The sequence below is a fragment of the Cebus imitator genome, unplaced genomic scaffold (assembly GCF_001604975.1).
Source record: "Cebus imitator isolate Cc_AM_T3 unplaced genomic scaffold, Cebus_imitator-1.0 Scaffold347, whole genome shotgun sequence".
Lineage (NCBI taxonomy): Eukaryota > Metazoa > Chordata > Mammalia > Primates > Cebidae > Cebus > Cebus imitator.
Window position 1 is genome coordinate 889328 of NW_016107662.1, and position 20091 is coordinate 909418.

Consider the following 20091-nt stretch of genomic DNA (forward strand, 5'->3'; position numbering starts at 1 on the left):
GCTTCAGCAAGTATAATCAATGGTCTTCATTTCTTGATGTGAAGTCATTGCTGCAGGCTTCACAGACATCATGCAACATAGGATTTTACCTTCAAAACATATTTTTTTCATGTGTTCTGAATAGAGTGAAAACAGACAACCCACCGAATGGATCTCCTAGATTATAGGTATAATCAACTAAATTGGTTGGTTTGTTAAGCCATAGACAACTGTGGGAAATAACTAAGTTGATGTTTGCCACTGAGTTGCCTAGCTAACCAAATCATGCAGCATTTTTGTTAGCTGTCACATCAATCTCATTATCTACTAAAATCTCCCTAAAAGGATCATTGCCTTGCTATGATACTGGACTTATGGAAACCAGTTTTTAAAATAATGTGTTTATTCATTCATCACCATTTGTCAAGGGCCTCTTTCAGGCCAAGCTCTGAGCCAGGCATGGTAAACAATGAAAATATACACAAAAAAGTGTGTTTGTGCTTTCAAAGAACTCAGGTAAGAAAATCAGGTACATAGCTTCATACTTAAGAGTTCTCTAATTTTGTAAATCATAAAGATATTTTCAGTATGTCTATAATGATATATATTGGTTATGACAAGTTTAGCCACATTGGCCATATTATCTTTTATCCAGATTGGAGCATTTTCAAAGTGAAAGAGAGCAACACTATTAATAATTATTCTAGGACAACAGCCTAATTTGATACTGTTCTGGGCAAACTAGGACATATCCCAGTTATTACCCACCCAGGAGAATGCATTAAGTTTCACTTGATTATCTTTAAAATGCAATTGACATCTATCACAGATCATTCAGAAATCAAGTCTACATGTTACAAACCAATTAACTGACAAAAATAACTGAAAGCAAACAATAAAGTTCACTGCATCTTGTTAGTTACCAATTTGCTTAATTTTTCTTATTTTTTACTCAAGGAGAACTTTTGGCATAAGTTCCATCTATTAAAAATAGAGTTGTTACCTGTGTGTGGTGGCTCAAGCCTGTAATTCCAGCACTCTGGGAGGTGGATCACAAGGTCAGGAGTTTGAAACCAGCCTGACCAAGATGTTAAAACCTCATCTCTCCTAAAAATACAAAAATTAGCCGGGTGCAGTGACATATACCTGCAATCCCAGTTACTCAGGAGGCTGAGGCAGGAGAATTGCTTGAACCCGGGAGGTGGAGGTTGCAGTGAGCCGAGATCGTGCCATTGCACTCCAGCCTGGGTGACAGAGTGAAATTCTGTTTCAAAAAAAAAAAGAGTTGTTAACCAAACCGAAAACTGCTAGTATGCAACTGGATACCATGCCATTGTCTTGTTTAACATGACATGAAATTAGTTTCTTTTAATTTTTAATTTTAAGAATGGAGTGTATAAATTTTATATAGTGTGAATTTTTTTTTCCTTTGATAACATACATTGCCTTTAGGAAATGCAGCTGCAGTTCATTGAATTCATTGCTAAATCTTCTGTTGGGGGAACAAATTGAATAGAATGTAGAAGACTCCAGGAATTTAATATCTGGACAATTTTCAATACCAAAATGACTGACTTGAAATTGATAATTGCTTTAATATTGTTTCTACTTGAAACTTCCGTGACTTGTAATACTTTTTCATGGATTATATGTGTATAGATTTCCTAAATTTCTTTAAATTAAAAAGAGGTTTTCCTCCTAAAGCATTATAAAGATGATGGCTATTAATTTTTTTCTCATAACCATAGTTACTGAAATGTAGGTTTGTTTTATGTGAACTATTGATATCTTCTGGAGACTAATTATACACAAAAGGAAGCCACATATTAAATACAGCATCCAATGGAAGTTATTTGATCATTTGGAAATTATATTCATGATTATTTCATTGACTAGTTGAATTTATTTTAGTTTCACAAATAGCTACAAATATGTTACTTCTATCCACTTCCCCTAATATTTCTTTGATAATCCTATGCTAATAACAACACAGTTATAAAGGAAAGCTGAAGTACTTCTATATTTCTTTTTGTTGTTGTTGTTTGTTTGTTTTTTCTTTTTTGGGGGGAGGGGGAAGGAGAGAGAGACAGAAGAGAGACAGGGAGAGAGAGAGAAGAGAGACAGGGAGAGAGAGAGAGACAGAGAGAGTAGTTCAGTACTTCCATATTGTTATTCAAAGTGGCAAAATATGTATCAATGACTGATAAATGAATAATTACTCTGGTTGATACCTTAAAACTCAGGAAAAGATTATATTTTGAAATCAATTTGTTTCCTTGAATTTTTCAATAGCCACCATCATCCTGAGCATGTACTATATACTCAATAAATACTACCTAAGTGATTGAGATGATGAATGAGGTATTTTTGAGGTCATTTTGAAGTGTCAATTTCTAGCTTTAAGAAGTGTGTGTGTGTGTGTGTGTGTGTGTGTGTGAGTGTTTTTATTCAGCCTGCCCCATACTTACTGAAATTAAGATGAAAACTTAGTATATACTAAGTACAGAAAATTGTCCCATTTCCCTTTCAAATTCACAGGATGAAACAGGCAAGCCTTGATCATTAGTAACCATTTTCCTGATGATACTATCTTGGAGACAAGTGAGCCACACTCTCCATTAGGAAAACATTTCCATCTGAGAACCCAATGCACAGAAACCCTATTATTCATCTTGAATTTCAATTTGATATATATTAACCCTTCCCTAAAGGAAACCCAGATGCAGTTGAGATCCATAAAGACATAGTCCTATCTGTAACATAATCACGTGGACACAGCCAAGGACACTAGGAGAGCATCCCTGCAGGTTATATTCAATTTGCCTAAAAATCTTAGTGGCTTGAGAGGAGGAGTGGAATTTCTCTTTGAAGTAAGATAAGTATGGTTGAATTGTTGAACCTCATGTCCTTTTCTTCCACTTGCTCCAAAGCGAATAAAAGCTGTCCACTGCTGCAATGTTGAAAAGATATTTTAAAGAATATGTTGCTCATCGTTCTTTGACCCTAAAACCCTCATTTGATTCTCCTTTGCCTAGTCAAATACATTTGTTCTCATAATGTTTCAGTAAAGATTTCCTTGCTCACCTCCACCCCTCCATCAGCATTTGGAGGGTCTTGTTGCCATACAATTCTAAATACACCTCTATCATAGCATTGTATAATGATACTCATAGTGGCTAATAATTGTGGTGTTCTTAATCTGAGCCAGAAACTATGTTAAGGTCATTAGAAGCATTATTTTAATTATTATTCACAAAATCCCAAGAGTTAAGTAATATTATTTCCTCATTTTATTGAGGAGAACTCAGAATCAGAGAGAGGCTAAGTGCCCTTTCCAAGGCTCTTCAATTCAGAAGTTGCAGCACATGTTTTCAGATCCTAGAGCATCTGCATCTATTACCAATGAGCTATACTGCAAAAGCCTTCATTTGTCTGCCTTATCCTTCATCCTGTGAGCTGTGGGAAGGTGGAGAAAACGTCTTGTTTATCTTTGTAACTTAAGTACCTGGCAATCATTCCTGGTAGAGTAGTGCTTCACTATGTACCAAAGGAATAAACGAATGGATGAAAGGATGGTATGTGGTACGCACGGAAGAATTATAACATTTCTGGGGCTTAGGAGAGGGCAGAAAAGCTTCATACAGAAAATATTTGATCCAGCTCTTAAAGAACGCATTATCTCAAAAGAACAAAAAGCCCATTTCCCTTTGACATGCTTTTTCATATTGTTGATTATTTGCTACCAAAGTGTTAATTTAATATAAACTGTTTTTCACTGGAGAAATAAATTCACAAATAAGTTGTATGGCTGTCAGCAAACAGGTCTTAGAATGTCAGAATGCCCATGTTTTTATTAATAGTGTAAGTGCCACACTGTGTTTATAATTTTCCCTTGTTTTTGTTGATTATTAGTTCTTCTTGATATGCATTTTTAGATTTGTGAGAGCAGGGAAAGGAAAATCTGGAAAACAATCATTAAAGCCATAACCTTCCTCAGGGATCACCAAACAAGCCTTATAGATATAAGGGAAGAAAGGAAACTTAAGGCACTGGCCCCCCAAAATAATCAGTGTCAACACAGACATTTGAAGAGGCCCTGAACAATGATAGCAGAAATATGCCAAGGAAAAATAGGTGGTACCAGAAGAGAAGGAGGATCCGAGAAAGAGCTAGAAGAATTCACAAGTAGAAAGAGCCCTACAGCAGCCACAGGAGTTTAGGGACATGGATGAAGATTTCTGCATTTGCCCCAAAAGTACCATTAATAACACTAAAGCTTATCATTTTACAAATCTAGTTGTCAGAAAAGCCTTACAACAAATTTTCCAAATGTTCTCTTCTTTCCAAATTCAGTCCACTCCCACCTATTCATTGCCAAGTCATCCTCCCTGTAAGCCACCTTCATCTGCAATAACTGCTCCCCACAGGATAAGCTGACACTCTGGGCTTCTAGGCAGGAAATACGATGTTCTGTCCTTTCATAAGTCCCATGACAATGCAGCGTCACTGGGGTCAGTGCCTTCCGCATATCCCCTACAGCTGAAAGAATGTGAGCATCTTCCCAAAGTAACCACTCCATTCACATGTTTGTTTCTTCAATACATCTGGCAATGGATAGTACACGGGGAGAGAAGAAGGAGAGCAGGGAATCAGTAAAAGATAATATATAGTTCCTATGATAATACTTTTAAGGAAACTACAATCTAGTTGTCAAGAAACTATGAAACATCCTGAAAACAATTAATCCCTAATTTATGTTAGTTACTGAGTCAGGCACAGTATAAATTCACGGAAGTCTGATCACTATGAGCTATTGCAAGTGGGAAAGTTTTCATGGAGGATACGGAAATTAAACTAGGCCATGACATAGGAGAAAGATTATTTATAGGACAGAAAATGGGAACACATTCAAGAGAGAAAAATGTCACAAGTAAAGTTGTGATCGTGGGAAAAAAGTTTAGATGGAATAAAGAACAGAGACTAGATAGGCCTGATTTTAATATGCAAAGACTGTCGGGAAATCGTAGGACATAAAAGTGGGCATGTTAAGAGAAAGATTAGATTATGGATTCCATTGACTAACCTTTTGTAAAAATCAAGCCAGAGAAGAAAGTCATTCCATAATTCTATGATTTAGGTATATGCCATGCTTTCTTCTCAGCTATGTCCTACAGATTTTGATTATATATGGCTACAACTCACATTCTTACTAGAAAGGACCTATATTACTCTGTTTGGACTGCTGTAGCAAAATACTATGCACTGGGTAACTTTTAAACAACAGAAATTTATTGGTACTGGAGGCTGGGAAGTTCAAGATCAAGTGACCAGCAGGTTTAGTGTCTGGTGAGGACCCACCCATTTCCCGGTTCAGAAATGGTATCTTCTGTGTCTTCACATGACAGAAGGAACAAGGCATTTCTCTGGGACCTCTTCCATAAGGTCACTAATCCCATTCACGAAGGCTCTGCCCGCATGACCTAATCGCTTTCCAAAGTCCCCGTCTTCTAATATGGTCACATTGGCGATTAGGTTTCAGTGAATGAAATCTGGGTGGATGTAAACATTCAGACCATGGCACGGTCTCACACCAAAATGGTAGCATCTTTCTTTCATGATGAATTTATCAATAAAACTCCTGAATTATATTCTTAGACATATTCTTTCATTTTGGAACTCAAAGCAAGACAAACTGTTTATTCTTCCAGAATTTTAAAAAATATATAATGTTATGCAGACAGAAAGTTTTTCTTGAGCAGATTTTTTTTGGGAGTTTGGTTTCTGAAACTAGCTTATTAAATACACATTTTTTTAGCCCAATTTTTGATTTCTGCTAATTAAAATCTTTCTCTAGGCATAGTTTTGTTAGTAAGTCTTGCTTTAAGCCCCCCACGCCCCCCCCTTTTTTTTAAACTTCATTTGAATCTTCCTAAAGTTCTTAACTGAGGATTTTAATTGAGGGTTTTCAGGCCTGTGATGCTCTCCTATTTCTCTCTAAGGACCAAAGACATGTTTTGGTCTGGGGAGGTTCAGATATAATCAGATTAAGTCTTCCTTCACTAAAAATTGAGCAAATTCCCTGGATCAGCACCACTAAAAACAGTCTCTGGGGCAACTGACTGATGTTACTACCATCTTAATGTACATCAAATTAAGGAACTGTATTTACTCACTTCGGAAAATTTCTCTGTTGTGCAGATCGATGTAAAAGGTGCCTTATATTGAGCAGTGGGTGGTTTGAATATTTCTGTGATTAGTGCAGTCTATTTTCAGAGTTAAAGAAGCCAGAGATTATAAAAGCAGACCCTTAACTGCCTGAGGGGAGTTAACAGGCCAGTGCACAAGAAAGCTTGCATCAGATGACCAGGATTCTTACGGTGCTTCTTTCAGCCAAGAGTTGTGCCTTCTCTGATGTTAGGTCATGATGATCACATGCACTCAACACGCAATGCCTCACTTAGTTCTTACCATCAGTAGCACTGTTATTTCCTCTTTACAGATGCTGAAATGGAGGCCCAAAGAAGTGAAGTGACTGACTTGGGGTCACACAGTTCATGTAACCTCAGATCCTCTTTTTTTCTCCAGTGTATAATTCCAGGTTTCTGTTTCCTAGTTTGTAAAGTGCAACACTTGGAGACAGTTTCTAAGCAGACTGTCCTACCAGAAAATTCTAGAAGTCTCAACGTTTTTAATTGTAAAATAGGTGTTTAAAAAGAGATGCCATTACATATAGTTTACAAAAACGGAAGTTTAGCGTGGGACCAGCTATGTCCAGCAAACTCTGGAATTTCTTAAAGGACAGTTCTAGGGGCAAATGAGGAATGTAAATGGGAAAGAAATTGTACAATTTGTTCTGTGGCCCTAATGGGATCCAGAATCTATTTATTTTTACCATTAAGTCCTGTGAACACTAAAGATATTCACAGCTGGCAATATGTAAATTATCCTTATTTGCAGCTTCTTGAGGCTAAGGGTTGTGTGTGTTTGGCTGGTGTAACTGTGTGGCCACTTAATTACCAATGTAAATGCTCTCACATTATGGAAACCAATATAAGCCCATCAACTTAAAGATTCATTTACAGAACCCTAAGGAATGACATTGAGCTTCACATTCACCTTGTGAGGTGAGCTGAAAAGGATCAGTTCTGTGTTTAATCGTGCATAATTAGTCTTCTGCCTTGAAACAGAAAAGGAATACTTCACAGGATTCCCACCATGGCTGGGGAAGACAGACTATACTACTCTGAAGCGGAAAATGTGCACCTTTGTAAAAAGGCACTCTGGGATGGAAAGAGCCTGCGATGGGTTATGAGAGCCATGAAGGTGATGCGCATGTGCATAAAGGCAAAGCATTTGAGTGGCTGCCTCTTCTGTGACAGAAGAGTAGGCTGCATTCTGTGTGTTTGCTCTCATGGCACTCAAGCTAGAGAGACAAATAACAAAGACCACTATTGTTGGTCAACTTCCTTTTAAAGACTTGTCCACTGATTTACTCATTCCAATGATCAGAAATTGCAATTCACAAGCCCCTATTACGCTCTCTTGGTTCAAAGCGAGGTCCAGATTGGGCTTGCCACATGAATCTATTCCCCTCTACCTGGCAAACAATCCAAGTTACACCTGGGTACATCAGATCTTACTCATCATTTACATCCAGGAGTGCTGCATTTGTTTTACAATGCCATCTAATTTGTCAGCTCAGTTCAAGAAAATTTCAGCACCTGCAAAACATCATGAACTCTGAAGTTGACAGGAAAAGAAGAAAAAGATGGTATGTTGTTTGAATACTTTTCTCAATATAGAAATTCATGGGTCTTGAAATTATACATTAAGACAAAAGCATAGCATGCCATGAATTGCAGGAGTTCATGGCAGAGGACACGCCAATTAGAATTTATGCTACACAAATTTAAAAGTATGTTCTTATAAAAAATAGTTTGACTTTTCCACATTTTATACATACATAATGTTGTCATTCTTGACATTATGTATGTATAAAATGTACATGATGGAGTAGCATAAGCTTTTTGCCTTAGACTTTTTTTTTTTTTGAGACAGAGTCCTGCTCTGTCGCCTGACTAGAGTACAGTAGCACAATCTCGGCTCACTGCAACTTCCACCTCCTGGGTTCAAGCGATTCTCCTGTCGTAGCCTCCCTAGTAGCTGGGACTATAGGCATGCACCACCATGCCCAGCTAATTTTTGTATTTTTAGTAGAGATGGGGTTTCATCATGTTGGCCAGGATGGTCTTGATCTCTTGACCTTGTGACCCACTCGCCTTGGCCTCCCAAAGTGCTAGGTTTACAGGCGTGAGCCACTAAACCCGGCCTGCCTTAGACTTTTTATAGACAGAAATGTGTCATTGCAATGAAAGAACTTAGGAGTATTTTATGAACAAGTGTATCGCCATCCTCATCAACTGACATTTATTGAATTCAGGCACTATAAGTAACATTGCTATACTTTATATATAGTGGAATATATGTGTATGTTTTCATGTAAATGATTTAAGTTATTTTCAGGCCATTTCTTCTTTTTTACATTCATCTACAAGGAAATATAAGCTCCTTTATAATGGCTTTGAAACTTAGTGTCTCAAAAGGAGTATAAAAACAACTCCGAAGTTCCCCTATACTCCTGGAAACCTTAAAACCTCTTGGCAATGGGTGACATGTGAAAAACCTCCCTCAGTTTGCCCCTAAATATTCCCCTTTGCCCTAAAAGCATTACAGACTCCTTTAGTGAGTTAGAGGCAAAGGAGCCAGTGTGTTTTGAGGGACAAGGTATAAATGCTATGGCTCCCAAAAGGATTAGCTGTCTTTTCTGGAAAATTAGGAAATTGATGTATAATTTTTAATTACACATGAATTTCAAACTTTCCGTCAAAGTCAAATTGTGCTGATGTAGTCAAACCTAATCTAAGCATTGATTCAAGAACCTGCTGATGGAGTGAAAACACATGGAAACTCGTTAACAAGAAGTACAATTATCTACATTTCAGCAAATAACGCCAGAGTGCCATGTAATATGCTGAGCTCAGGCACCCTATAGCCAGTGCAGGTCTCTTTTTTTCTTCTTCACCGTTAATATTTACAGTTGGAAGCAAAACATGGCTGCAATCTAAGTGCTGCACCCAACAAGGAAGCTGTTGGCTTGATACCTTGTTTCCTGACACTGTGAAGCACTGAAACAGCTACGTTCTTAATCATCGCCTGATGATGTTGTGTTAAAACTGGAGGGAGCACATGGCTATGTTATATGAGCCACAACCCCAGGAGATTTTCTTCATTGTTGAGTTGTTTTACTTCTTGGTAGATATGCTCGGATGTTAAAAGCATAGGACTGAAAGTCGTGCATTATGGAGTTTTTTTCTTTGTTCTCCTGTTGAATCTTTCAAGGTCTGTGCAGACACTGTGTAGAGAGAGTTTAGCTCCCGACACCTACTGTGTGCTAGGCACCTCCCTAGAACTCAAAACAAAACCCACCCATCAGCCTACTTTATTGAAGTTAGTCTCACATGCAAAGTCCTAAAAAAGCACTAAACAAACATCAATAATCAGAGAAGCACGATTGGTTACATAAGCACTGTGCATAGTGAGAGACCTGAAATGTAAAATAACCATTTTTACTTTTTTTTTCAGTCTGTAAATATGCCAACTAAGGGTAATACAGTTGAAATTATGGGGTATATTTGGGGTTACATTTATATAGTGCTCTATCTAAGGATGCAGCTGTGTGTAATTAAACAAGCCCTGATAATTTGGATTCTAAGCTGCTTACTAGCTGTGTGACTTTGGATGAATCACTTAAATCATCTTTTAAATACATGCAATAATCTCTATATCATTAGATTGTGGTGAAAATTAAGAGATGGCATGTAAAATGCCAGAAACATACTACATCCTCAGCTTGTAGTTACTGTTTCCATATTCCTGTGTTCCATCTTTTGGTTCTAATGTATTTTACAGGTAATCCCGGTGCAGAAAATGAACCGGATACAGGAAAGATTAACTACCTGTATAGAACGCACAAAGAATCAGAGACCTAGCTGTCATATTTGTCATAGAATTAATATATTTACTCTAGGTTCCTGAAACTAGTAAAAGAACCCGAAAAGATAGTAGCAAACAAATTTTAGTGAACGAGAACAATGAAACACTTGATAGAAGACCAACGTCTAAGAACTACTTAAGAATAAAAATGCCTTTTAATATCGAGGTGATTTCCACTCAGGTCTACCTCACAAAGAGGACCCGGTCTGAGTTAAGCTATGTTGTGACTCCTTCTCGCTTGTCAAAGTTGTAGCTCCTCCTCGTGTTGCTAAATCATAGCAGATGGCTTCCTTTTACACCCAGCGCTGTCAGTGGAATGCAAATGCATCTCCTCACAACACTGAAAATACTGAGGCTGTGTGTTTAATCTGTGCTGTACAAGCAGAATGACCCTGAAAAGAACACGAGCACTGAGCACGTTTGGAGAATTGGCATCATTCCTTGGAAACAGGATTGGGGAGGATTTTTCAAGCCTAGTGACTAATCATGGTTTTCTTCCTGAGGCTTCTAACTCAGCCATGTCCCTGAGGACAAGCAATCTAAATGGTGATTGAATAGAAAAGTTATAGACCCAAGGGAAATATTTTTTTTTAAAGGGGCAGTGGGAGTGTTATTTGGGGTATGGGAAAAAGTAGAGAGAGTTATGCTGCACCACAAAATTGAAGAGGCTTAGTTTATAGTTTGAACACTCAATTCTACGTCTCCTTGGAAGTTAAAAATAAATAACATTTCCCTATTTCAGATTATTTAAGTCACTAAGAGGAATATTTTCTTAGCAATGACTTCAAAATTCAGAAAAAAATGTAAATAATTCATGTCAAAATGATACCAAATATGAGACAAGAATTATCCAGAAAAAAACCTATATTTTGAGAGTATGAATGGTAAATTATAGAAATAAAATATAATCAAGTACATTAGCTAGGTTGTCTCATTTTTTTTCTTAAATAGATCTCCAAGCTGCTTAGCAAACAGAGAGCTTGATCTTCAATTTTATTAAAACAGTCTCCAAAAATTAACCAGTGGCTAAAGGAGAAGAGAACTTGTCATGTAATTTGTCTTCTGAGGCTTTTGTAGGAAAGGAACAGAGTTCTTGTCACTTCTGCTTGCCGCTCTTTCTTGGGCAAGGGTCTCAAACTATTTTTTCAAAACAAGATGTGGTCATTATGAATATCATAATTACCCCATATACTGTATGTAACACAGACTTAGAGATCCCAAAGCATAAAATAACCACTTTAGCTTTATAGTATAATCTAATTTTATAATAGGTTATTAAATTCTGTGCTACATTTATACATAAAGATGGAGCAATTTTAGTTCAGCGGTACTTTTAAACTAATAGAAATATGCTGTTAGACTTTATTTCTGTCTCCTCCAGAAATAAATGCTTTAGATTCCTCAATACAAATGGAAACCTAGCCTTTTCTCCAGTTGTGCTTCTGGGCATTTAGGCGAACTGTTAGTGAAGTCATACATAAAGTTTTGGGCTTTTTTTTTTAAATCATGCTAACTTTAAAACCTATAGAATTTTACAAAATGGCTTATGAAAGCCTGACTTCTGAAAGAAACTTTTAGTTCTAAAACTAAATACTATTTCAGTAAATCCTCATAATATGAAGGTTTCTATCTTTGCTGGTTGTCAGATTGCTTGGTGTTTTAAGTTGCTCTGAGTTCATAGATTTTAGTAACGTTCACTTGGGATCTGACCAGCCTCTCAGCTTCACAGGATCCATCTCTGTTTAGACATAGCAAGTCTCAAACTATTTTGAAGAGAGAAGGCTGTGCAGTGAAAGCCTTCCCATTAAAGCACAATATGTGTCTTTCATCTTCCACTAGGCAGAGCTCAAAACTGAAAGTCTGATAATTTGACGTAAACTGACAGTGACAATAGAAATGGCTACTTTTGAGATTATTTAAGAGAAGGTGCAAGGTATAGACATTCATCAATGAAACACTAAAAGAAAGGTTTTTATTTCTATGTTTGCTTTTTAAAATAAGAATAGAGTAAATGGCACAATAGATTATATAAACAAGGGCTTCAATGACAAGCTGTCAAAGTTAAAATAATATATTTTACATGGGTGACTTGACGCCACACTTTATCACCTACACGAGGGGAAGCCAATTTGAGTCTGGTCAATAAAATACAACCTCCAAAGTTGGGCCTGGGGCAAAGCTGACATAGTGTGGCAGAGCCTGGTGATTTGGCATCCACTTCTGCTGAGACACAGCAGGAGCTGGCACTGCTACCATCTGGGGTATGTCCGACATTTAAGCCCTATTTGATTAATCAACACTTACGCAGGTTGAAGGGACGATGCATTGTCTGCTCTGAGGCAGTTCAGGCTCTAGTAATTTAATGCAGGTCTGAGGCATAAATGGAACTAGTGATTCAAAAGCTGGATTTACTGCAGTCTCACAACTGTTGAAAATTAAAGTACATGTGCTGCAAGTTAGGGGTTAACTAGGGTATCTCATTATAGGAGGCTTTTTTTTTTCAGAGGTTGGAATCTTTGCTGAATTAGTGAGAGACTTATTTGAATGTAGGCTTGGACCAAATAATTTTCTGATAAATTGGTCATAAATCCTCAGTAAAATAAGCTTGGTGTTCTCGGCGTATCTACTGGCTTTTTGATCATTTTTATGGCTTTCCTTTTGCTGGTCAAATTATCCTTATATGCTCCTAAAGCTCCTCTGACAGGGATTAAGTCAACACAAAGAAATAGACCTTCATTACTTTGGCAACTGGTTTTGATTTGGGGGCAATAAATATGATGACACAGACTAGATTACCTTTCCTGACGGGATGTGTGATAAGCCGTAGGGATGTCAGGGATTCTACATTATTTTTTCTGCATAATGTGAGAATGAATTAATAGCAGCTTTTAACCAGCTGAAGAAAGTTGGAAAGAAGAAAGAAGTCTGAATGAAAAGAGAACCAAGGTACAGCTTATAGGTTAAGAACACTGACACCAGTAGATCATAAGAAATTCCATGAACACCCACTGTGTGTTCAACACCCTGCAAGGCACAGGCAGGAGGTCAGGGCCAAATATGTGAGGAAAGTAACATGTGATGTGATCCATATCTTAGTGTCTAGCAGAGGAGATAAGACCATCAATAGGAGCAAGATTTATTGTGCAATTAAAGTACAGAGCAAAGAGAAATAAGCAAGGCCTGGAACAGCCAAGGAACGGATAATGGAAGAAGCAAGATCTGAAAATACGGGGATTGGAGGAATTATTTTCCTTATAAAATTTTTTTTTTGCCAGGCTCGGTGGCGCACGCTGTTAATCCCAGCACTTTGGGAGGCTGAGGCAGGTGGATCACGAGGTCAAGAGATCGAGGCCATCCTGGCCAACGTGGTGAAACCCCATCTCTACTAAAAATACAAAAATTAGCTGGGCGTGGTGGCATGTGCCCGTAGTCCCGGCTACTCCGGAGGGTGAGGCAGGAGAATTGCTGGAACCCAGGAGGTGGAGGTTGCAGTGAGCCAAGATCGCGCTACTGCACTCCAGCCTGGCACCTGGTGACAGCGCAAGACTCTGTCTCAAAAAAAAAAGAAAAGAAAAGAAAAAAAATTTAAAATTCTTTTCCAACAATTTGCTTGGAAAAAAACGCAAACTTGAGAATTGGGAAAAAGGTTACAATTAATATAAGTAAATCGTTAACCCAAATGACCAACTTTTTAACATTTTGCTACCTTTGCTTTATCTCTATGCATAGAAATGTATTTTATTTTGTTCAATGATTAGAAAGTAGGTTGCAGATGTCATGACACTTTACAACTATCTCCTAGAAAAGACAACTTCGTCTTACGACCACAATGCTAGGATCACATTCAAGAAATGTAACATCTTCTATATTATCCATATTCAGATTTCCTAATTGTCCCAATAATGCCCTTCATAAATTTTTAAATCCAGGATGCAATCAATTGCATTTCGTCACTAACTGGCATGTCTTTTTAGTATCTTTTTTCCTCAAACTGTCCCCTGCCCTTTTAATTATTTTGGAATTCCGTATAAAATCAATTGGCAAATGTATCCCTCACCTTCTAAAATTTTTTAGTATGGCAGAAATGGGATCTGAAGAAACTCCAATCTTTCTCTGCACTACAAAATGCAGGCTAGTAGATGGCCTGGCAGATACATAAGGGAACTGAAATAATGAAGCTGCTATGTTTAAATTAACTGGTATAAGTCATCAGGCTAGGAAAGGGCCAGCAGTGAGCACACATGAAATTGTTCCCTCCATTCTGGCCCTCCTGAGAGAGAGGAAATTGGGTTTCTTGACATGATATCTAGATGGGTTACATGCCCAGTTTTTGGTAAACACCTTCCTGGCACAGAGCTTTCTGCCACTTCCTATTCTATTTCTTCTCCATTTGTGGCTCAGCATAAGAAGCTACCCTTCTGTAAAGTTTCCCAGGCATGCAGGAAGTGCCCCAGAACCACAGGAATGCTTCTTGTTCTCCTTAAAACAATTGGGTCATGGGGATTCCTTCACCCCAAGACACTCTTCTTTACCTCATTCTCCCAGAAACTTCCTTTGAGAAACCTAGAGATGCCATGAGGTCCACCTTCCTTTCTCTGTGTTTTTCCTTCATACTCACCTCTAAACGACCACCATCCGCATGGAACCGTAGCTGTTTACACAGCTGCCCCACCCCCAGGCACTACCACTAAATAGCGACTTATTTTAAAGATAATGGCTATGCCTTTTAATTCCATGTCCCCAGGTTCTACTATGCCATCTGAAACTTTGAATGCATTCAGTAGTAATTTTGTTGAGTAAGCGAATGACATGAAGAAATGAATGAATGAGTTTCACACCAGCAAACTTTCTGGCCTATATAAAACTCTTCTTATGACTGAAAAGAACTTAATAATGTGTTAAACAGGGGAATCAGTGTTACAAGTGTGTGAGTCAGTAACAGTTGATCAGCCACTTGTGCAAAGGACTGCATTTTATATTATTGGAAAATTCCAGAGTAACAAAGAGTCGTTCCTTACTACAGAATCGGGAGAGGCAGAATTTGGCTTACCTCACAATAAACAACAGGTACACATTCATGTGCACGTGCTATGCCAGGCAGGCCTAGCTACAGCTCTTCTCAAAAACGTGCCAGCCCTGGACATTGCTGTGGAAGAGTCACAGGTGAGGCGAGTTACATGGGCTTCCCTGGAGAGGCTTTGCAAAGTACAGAGAAAGTTTGATTCGTGTTTTAAGAAGAGGAGACGCAGGGGTGAATGAACAGCGTGTTTCAGGATGGAGAAGTGGTTTGGCAGGAGCAGGTGATTCCCGTTTGAAAAGTGGCAGGTAAAGAGCATTTGCCCTGCTGGAACCCCCAATACTAGCTAGGCTACAACTGATGATGACCCTCATGGGGAGATGGGACTTATTAATTATAGAGCCTTGACTTATAAATTGTTGGGTGGGGTGACACGTGCCTGTGATCCCAGCTCTTTGGGAGGCCAATGTGGTCAGTTTGCTTGAGCCCGGGCTGTCGAGGCTGCAGGGAGCCAATATTGCGCCCCTGCACTCCAGCCTGGGCGACAAAGTGAGACCCTGTCTCTAAATAAACAAACAAAATTACCAATGCAGATTTGATATGGTTAGGTTTGATATCGCTCGTCCCCAGGGCTTCCTAGTCAGGTAAGTAAGGTCATTTTTCCTGTGGAGCTGGATGAAGGACGTAGATTCTGGAGGAAATAAGAGTGTATCGAGATGAATTACCTGGGGAGAAGACAGTTATGCCTTGGATCAGCATTGTGACTGTGGGAATGCAGAAAAGAGAAGTTTGAACAGAATGGCAGGGGAATTGGTTACAAATGGGTAGTGTTTGCAGTTTATAGCGCTGAATGATTTACATGCTCTGAATCTTTAGTTAGCCACCACTATTCTAAAATGAAATAAAGAGAAGAAAAGAGAAAAAGGGAGGAAAGAATGAGTGCCCACACAGCTTTTCTGAGACCAAAATAGGCCAAGCTAACATCTGGTAGTTCATCTAACAGAGACAAAAAGAATAATTCACATGTAGCAAATGACAGCTGGCTGCTGCTTATTTTTTACTTTTATTTTTGTTTTTCATCCTCACTACCAGCTCCTGATTGTATCACTTGATAATGTTTCCGTTCCAGATATGAGGGGCAGGAAAAGGTAAAAACAGATTGTTTATTGTTGATTTCACAAAAAGGAATAATACTCAACTGTATTCATGTCTGGTTGGCTCCTGGGCCATCTTATCCCTCCTCTGCCACGCCAAAGTCTACCAGCAGCACCTCAGAGACGGCTCCTCCCCTTGCTGCTTCCATTCCTCTGCTGGACATGTGCTGAGGTTTTTATTAGGTAAAAATCCCAAGAGGAAGAAGCTCTGTGTTGATAAAGTCAATAGCTCATTGCATGCTGCTGGACAAGCTCTTTAAGTTTTAACTCCCTTCTGCCAAGTGGCAGTCTGAAGTGTCTCTGTGGAACAGACACGGTTCCAGGCACCAGGGAGACAATCGGGAACAAGAAAGGCAAATATCTGCACCTGAATGGAGCTTCCATTACAGCAGGAGACGCACGTAAGCTCTATAGACTTCACATGGTGCTGCGTGCGTGAGAGAATGAAAGCTGATTGCCATTGAAGAGGATGGTCAGGGAAGGTCTCCCCAAGAAGGTGACAGCAAACAGTGACACCTACCTAGCTGAGTTATTAGGAGAATTAAAGTGTACATTGTATTAAAAACATCTGGCAAAACCACTGACACAGGGTCAGAAAAATGGTCTAGCTATTATCTTTCAACAATAAATTTACAAAACATAATGAAATATAACTGAGTTTCAGCTGCTGGGATTTCGTTCTTGTATGAGACAAAGAGATAATGTTTATTCACAAGGCCATATGCTCCAAAGAAAACAATGCTATCACTTATACCACCTGCTTATGGAGAGAAAATATGAAAGCAATGTCCGCAAACTTCTAGCTGCATCTATGCTTCTGCCGAAAATCTGGTATCCTAAGTAGGAGAGAGGTTGTGAATTGCCTTGATACTTGCTCTGACAGATCCAATGCCTGTACTGGCTCCTGCCAGGGACTGCTTGGCTCACCACTCTACTTCTAGCTAGCATTGTGATTACACAACTTGTTTAATGCAGGAATAAACGTCTCCTTATGAACAATGTCGCAGCACATGTCAAATCTCAGTGTCACTGAGTCTTTTCCCTAAGGGTCTACGGGAGGAACTATGTCATGCTTAGGTTAATGTTAAGAGGCTGGCTGTTTAACCTGGAACTAGAATTCCAAATATATATCCTTATGTTAGACCAGTTTTTTTTTTTTCTCATTTATCTCCAGTGTATCCACAGGACATTTCCAAAGTAGTCTCTTCCTTCCTGTCGTAGCTATACCATTCTTCCTGGCATGGAAATCATATCAGAAGGTTCCCAGGAAGCATCTTCCAGGCTGTGGCTCCCCAGACTGTCCCATCTCAGCTCAGTTTTTCCTCCTCTGGCTATTGTGCTGACCCGAATCAGCATAGTTCTAAGAAATTGTTATCACGTGGTGAGAATGAATGAGAAAGACGTTATATTGGATTCCTTCTGCTTCCAGCAAGGAACTTCAAACCCTGCTAACTGCAGACTTACAGCCCTTGGAGGGGGCCATAGCTCACCATTGTTCTGTTCTCAGTAATCCCAGTGGGAGCGTGTCTGTTTTCTGGGAGAAGCAGAGCAGCCAGATGAAGAGATGGGGCAGTGCCAAGGAGAAGATGGCACTCAGCATGCAGTACAGATCCCTCCCTCCCCTGTTCCCTGCTGTCGATCTGCTGCTCAAAAGGAAAGGTGCCTGGTGGCTCTCTGATCGCTGTCCTTTCTTCACATTCCTAAGCCTTTTATTTGGTGAAAGGAGCATCTGGCTGGATAGCCTCCTCCTTATCCCAGGATACTCCCGGAGTCCTCTCTTTTGGCTTTTTAATACCTTATTTTCCCCTTATGACTGCAAAATGGACAGTGTATTTATGGTTGAAAATTGGCTGCTATAGCAATATTAATTTTAAAAACCGGGTTTTGGCACATATTCAATATTACTATGGAAACGGCCGTTTCTAACAATTCACTGATAAGAAATAGTTCAAGGACTGTATCTGTGGTAGAGGTCTGTGTGGGAGGTTTTTACCATCCACCAAGCTGACGAGCTGCTTGTTAGAATAATAATTCACAAGAACTGTTCTCTGAAGTTTTATTCTTTTCTTAAAAATTTTAGAGGACAAACATTCAAGAGATGACTTTATTTTGCGTAATATATGTAGATGGAAGACAAATATTCTAACTAGCATTTTAAAGACACAATGTGTTTAAAGTAATTTTCCATGAATCACTAATTCTCTTAATTGTACATAATGGTCTTATTTGGTTATTTGATATAACGCTAAGTACACACAGAGACACAACTAATTTCAGAAATGCACATATTGAAGCTGGAACGTAACCTGTAATCAATTGGCACATTCAAACATTTTAACTTCCCATCTTAAACTGTCTCCACATATTTCTATGTAACTGTTATATATACAACTGAATTCCAGGAAAGACTTGAAGTAATTCACTCCACTGCAGTGTTTTCCAGGAGCCAGTTTTTAACCCCAAGTATTGTCTCCATTTTTAATCACAAACATACCTCTGTTGGTTTTATAAAACACAGGCATGAGAGAAAGGACCTCAGGGAGGGTGGCGTTGCAGCATCAGTTCTTGAATTTCCTCACTTTAAGTCAAAGCTTTCTTGTTTGCACCTCCATCCACTTGGAAACGTGAGGTTACGTTTTCCAAAAAATCCTGCAACATTTCATAGTTTTTCAGGGCTCCTTCTGATATGTTTACTGTTTTCACATTATTTCGAATGCTGTCATCAGCCCTAAATATCGTGAAAGATAGATCCTGATGCTGATAACAGAATTCATCTCGTTTCTTTTATTTCCAGCTCATTTTGTGTTTTCCAAATTAGATGAACTGTCAAGCAATTAGTAACAGCTAGTTCTGATAGACCCAGGCTGCACAGCCTTCTACCAGTGCCACATGAGCACAGTGAGCGTGATAACCTGAAGCCCCTCCTTGTTCACAAGTTCAGCCCTGAGTGGATGGTAGGAGTTCTGAAATCCAACAGGATCATGAAAATCAGTCAGGGGAAGGTCACTCAGGGTCATAAACAAGAGCAACCACACGGATCAAAGTTGTCGTCCTGTGCGTGTGTCCCATGAGAAACTCTATATCCTCTGAACACTGTAACTCTCAGAACAATTCTAAGACATGGGAATTATTGTCCTCATTTTGTATACTTAGCCTACGTATACGATGGAAAAACAGTCTGTGACCAGAGCTCTTAACCGCTTCATGACACAGCCAGGAGTGGCCAAAGTAGGGCTGGATCCCAGGACTTAAACTTGCTCTTTCTGAAAGAAGTGGGAAAACAGTGTATGTAGGCTAAGCATACTAAACAGGCAGCGAAACTGGATTCAAACCCCTTTCTATCTGCTTAGCAAGTGCATGCTGTCTCCAAGTCCCCTTCAGAAGAAACCAGATGAAATTTCTCCTCTGGGATTAAAAGGAAAAAAACACACGTTAATGTATGGTGCTAGCACATTCCGGCATACGACAATCAGGAAAGAAGATTCAAAATAGGTTTTGAGAGTTTCATAGAATACCATGGCAGAACCTTGCTTGGGTCCTATATAGGCCAGAACCCAGTTAATGTTTCAGAATAAATCCTCTTTGAGGGGAAAAAGTACAACATCTATTTTATTCTGCAGATATAGAGTTCAAAGTAATTCCAGTTTAAATTAATCATACGTACAATATACATTTTTAAAAGATGTTAATATGATAACTGACTAGAGATAGCATGTCGTTTTTTAGAAAAAACAATTTTACATGATATTTATGATTAATTTGGGGTCTGTCTTTTCAGGAAAAGGTTATTCAAAAGTGCAGCGTTAGAGCATAACCAATCCAAATAGGGCTGGCCTTAAACCTCGTCCCACACCCGGAGGCCTCCATCATCAGTTCATGTGTCCTCGC

General features: G+C 38.9%; 1 protein-coding gene across 1 annotated transcript in view; it reads left to right on the forward strand.

The window, feature by feature from the left end:
• The window catches only part of CRB1 (crumbs cell polarity complex component 1), a 222629-nt gene that overhangs the window by 197985 nt on the left and 4553 nt on the right, over positions 1-20091 (forward strand). The gene's annotated exons all lie outside the window — the stretch shown is intronic.